Source organism: Marmota monax, unplaced genomic scaffold (assembly GCF_021218885.2).
Source record: "Marmota monax isolate L192 unplaced genomic scaffold, Marmota_monax_Labrador192_F-V1.1 WCK01_AAM20220418_F8-fsc02628, whole genome shotgun sequence".
NCBI classification, from domain to species: domain Eukaryota; kingdom Metazoa; phylum Chordata; class Mammalia; order Rodentia; family Sciuridae; genus Marmota; species Marmota monax.
In genome coordinates this window covers 7,550-11,667 of record NW_026693291.1, presented here as the reverse complement: position 1 = coordinate 11,667, position 4,118 = coordinate 7,550, and the positions used below count along the sequence as shown (strand labels likewise).

The 4,118-nt window shown below is 49.4% G+C and overlaps 1 long non-coding RNA gene across 1 annotated transcript; it reads right to left on the bottom strand.

Annotated features, from left to right (window-relative positions):
- Positions 1 to 1,283: 1,283 nt before the first annotated feature.
- Positions 1,284 to 3,843, bottom strand: LOC124100900 (uncharacterized). The gene is made up of 3 exons (XR_006854460.2): positions 3,645 to 3,843; positions 2,645 to 2,746; positions 1,284 to 1,644 (listed from the first exon to the last, which is right to left on the bottom strand). It is a non-coding gene; the product is annotated as an uncharacterized LOC124100900 (long non-coding RNA).
- Positions 3,844 to 4,118: the final 275 nt, after the last annotated feature.

The following is a 4,118-nucleotide window of genomic DNA, read 5'->3' as shown; positions in this document are numbered from 1 at the left end:
AGGTAGGAAAGGATTGGGGCAGCTAAATCACATGGAGAAGGGTATGTTTTAGAATAATTGAGAAGTTAAAACATTGCCATGGATGGTAACATTAGATCAGATGCCTAAAGGGGGTCAGTACTTCATGTCTCTTTAGTGCCTGAATTCTTGGGTAAGTCCAGGGGAATTGTAGCCCCCACGAAAATGAGAGCAGAGATTCCTTGCTGTTTTGTTCATGTCTGTGTCCTCTCTGCCTAGGACAGAGCCTGGTACTATAGGTTTTTTTTATTTTTTTTTATTGCAAGGAGTTATGTTTCCATATATAAAATTAAATGAAGGCTGTGGTCATCTATTATGCATGAGGCATTGGGTTCAAGCTTCACCATAACATAAAAATAAAATAAATGTATTGTGTCCACCTACAACTAAAAAATAAATGTTTAAAAAATACTAAATGATAATACTGTCAAAATAGATCCCCTACCCCATCCATTGCAAACTGCCTTTTAGAGAATCATGAAGCTGGAACTTGGCCTTACACCAGCCTGAGAGGCAGACGTCACTTTGTGTCCTACTTTACAGACATAGGGAGTGTCCCAAAGTAGCACCTGGAAAGAGTCAAGGCCTCTTCCCTCATCAATGCCTTTTTTATTGACCAGACGCTATGAAACCCCTGCCTGTGAGTGAGTGAGTGAAGGGGAATGTGTGATCCAGATCAGGCTCCAGCAAGTGAAGGCTGCATCACAGGCTTACCCTCTCTGGACTTCAGGGTCTCAATATGTAAACAGCAGGCACCAAGAGAAGTCTCTGTGAACACATTGGAAAAAATTATTGTTCCCCCAAAACAAAGTGTCTCAGGCGATATCCCAAGGACAACTTCCAGAAACCCAATGGGAACCAACCAACCTGAAAATATAGAAAGTGCACAGCATCCAATGAGAAGGAGGAAGATAGAAAGGCTGTGCCATGCCATCTTCAGCCTCCCTCTATTGCCTCAGTGGGTAAGAGGGGAAACTGAGGCCCCCAATGGAGAAGACCCTGAGGTCAAATTACTATCTGAGAGCCCAAAGACCCTGCTTCCCCTCTGGGTCCACAGTGACTCCTGACAGAATTACCGGATGCCTCTCCTGACTCCCTTTACCTCCTGTGGATGCACCCACCATGCCCTCTGTTCCTGCATCACTGTGCCTCCTGGTTCCTAGGATGTGTTCAACTAAGGGGTCCTGGGTGGGGTGCTGCCTCCCACGTGCTTCCCCTGTCTTCTCCCCGCCCACTGTTCTTACTGAGTTGGGCTCCACTCACTCAGCCTGACTCTGCCTCACCAGCTCTGCCCACTAGGTCCTCTCCACTTTTTTTCATAGGCTCCACCCAGCATCTGGTCTCTTACCTGCACTGTTCTGCAGAGCCACGCCCACTCCATCCATTTGATCCTCTGCATTCTGTCCACGTGACTCATCCTCCAATGACATATTTAACAGTCTGGGATTGCAGGTTTTTCCCTCTAGCTCTGGAATGTTTGCAGTCTGGGTTGGCCCAATTCCACCAGCATCCACTAGCATACCAAATGGCTCTGCTCTTCTTCATTAGGCATTGTTTTCCATCAAGATCACTCCTACACCAGCCTCCCTGTCACCTAGCCTCTCCATTGCTCCTTGAAAACTCCACCTGAAATGAATGAAAGAGATCTTGCAGAGATGCCCATGGTTGTGACACCACTGAGTCTAAGGGACAATTACCTTTGGGCTCTGGTCACGTTTGAACCCCACATCTTCAATGGTTCACCTTGAACCACTCTGCTAACCACAGAGTATCTCCATTTACAAAATTCCAGATGATGACAATACTTTATTTGCATAAATATGAGCATGTTTTCAGCACTATCTTTGTATTATGGATGCAGAAGAGGCACTGTCAAGCAACTAGCAGCGGTCCCTGCCCTATTTGTGAAAGAGCCCAGCCAGATTTAAAAAGCATGTTTTCAATGGACATGGCCTTCTGCTTTTTTAAAGCTCTGTGGCCTTCAGCACCTTCTCTTACCCTTTCAGCACAGGATGGGCACAATTACATGGCAAACAAGAGTCATCTGTGATCTCTTTTCCAGCCAGCCTGGGGCATCTCAGAATGAGGAAGCATAGGTATCTGGTCATGGCCATCTTTCTCAGGGTTCAGTCTCAGAAGAGAAAGCCTCTTTGTAATGACTTCTGTATAACTATGGTTTATTCTGACAGCCTGACCCAATGCTGTAGAGACAGGGCAGTGGTTGGGGACTTGGGCTTCAAGCTGCAGAAACTGAACTAGGTGATTTAATTTTAAAAGAAAATGACACTGGGGAGGTCAAGGAATCTGATAGCAAAGTTCAATAAAACCAGGATGTGGGTTTTGCCAGGTGATTTCAGTGGCCAAAACCCCTTTATAGTTCTCGCTGAACCCCATTGTTATATGAGCACACTGGAAGCCTTTCTGCAGGAGTCACAAGACAACTGGCCAAGGAGAGCCATTGTTCCTGAGGCAGTGTCCCCCTCAGAGTTTTAATACCCTTGGTTGTTGGCCAGAAGTGACTGGAAGTTTCTTGTCCCTGCCCAAAGCCCATGGGCACTTTACAAGCCATGTCCTGGGGAGCTGAACTGGGCCAGGGAGGCACAAAGGGGATGGGGGTGGTCATTACCTGATGGCTCGGAGGGTGGCCTTGAGAGTGGGGATCATGTCTCGATGAGGAAGTCATTTCCGTAGCCCCTGTCTTCTGCCATGGGATAGCCTGTCCCAGCATCTGGGAGGGAGACACAGGTGTCAATGGCAGGCCTCAACATGTGGGGAAGCTCTGAGACTCTCCCTGGAGTAGGAGCTTCCAGGCCTCAGGCTTTGTCTCCACTTTGTGGGGCCGCACTGTGGCCTCCAGCTGCCACAGCACCCACCCTTCCTTGCACCCCCTTTCTTGTCCAGAAGTTTGAGTTAGAGGCCCGAGGGCTGGGGAGGGCATGTGAAGTGGGCAAAGTATGTCCCACAGGACCCAAGAGGTCCCATGAGACAGCAATGGACACCTTTGAGGACCTCAAAGTCTGATAGATCTGAAGTGGGATTCTTTCTCTGTCGGACTGTCCTGGTGACCTTGGGAAGTCACTATCTGTGCCATTCACACTTCACAGGTCCCAGAGAGTACCCAGCAATATGGTGAGAGTGAAGGACCCAGTGGCCTCAGACACTGGAGTCACTGCTCTCCTGCTGGCCCTCCCTCTTCATGAGTAGAAGATGCACAGGAGGCCATTGTTCCTATGGCTCCTCAACACAGGGGGGGCTTTTCTGACCCCTCTTCCTCCCCCCAGACCTGGGTACTGAGGCGTCCATCTGCAGATGGCTGTGCAACTGGTCTCTGCCTTCAAATTGACCTGCAAAGCTGTTTGCCCTTCAGGGCCACCTCAGAAACCATGGCAACCTGCCCCCAGCTCCCTGGAGACAGCCAGGAAAGCAGCTAACTCGGGAGCCTCCTGTCCTATGAGCCCTGATGCCTGGAGGGACATGAATGAGATGACGGAGAAGGAGGGAAGGGAGAGGCACTTTGGGGACTCAAGAGTTCTTCAAAGGAGAGGAGGGGAGGTGGGGAGGAGGTGTGCTCAGGAGAGCAGAAGTCGGGGAGACAGGCAGAGGACAGGAGGACAGGAGGCCCTTACCTTGGGAGCTCTGCCAGAAAGCGTAGGCTTTCATGCGGAAGGCGGTGCGGAAGCACTCTTTATTGTTTAAGCCAGCAGGCTTTGGCTCTTTAGAAGGACTTTCTTCTATGGCATCTACATTCAGAGGGGTAAATAGCTTTCCTTTAGTATTGCTACCACGAGGATTAGAAAGGCGAACCCGATCCAAGAGACCCAGCTTTTGGCTACAAAATAAGCAAAAGTGAACAATTTTCCTCCTTAAGTTCAGGCTCTTGTAACTTCCCATCCTTCCATAAAGACTCAATGTCCTCCTCCAAGGCTGATGGGGAGTAGTGCCCAGTGAAGGACAGGTTGGGGCTCACATGCTGGGCACCAGTGCACAGCCTCACATCTTGGGAGAGCTCCTCAACTCTCTGGACCCAGCTTCCTCCTATGCTAAAGTGGGGCGCACATAAGATACAGTAAGAGCGTCCACCCCTCTATGGTTTCCCTTTC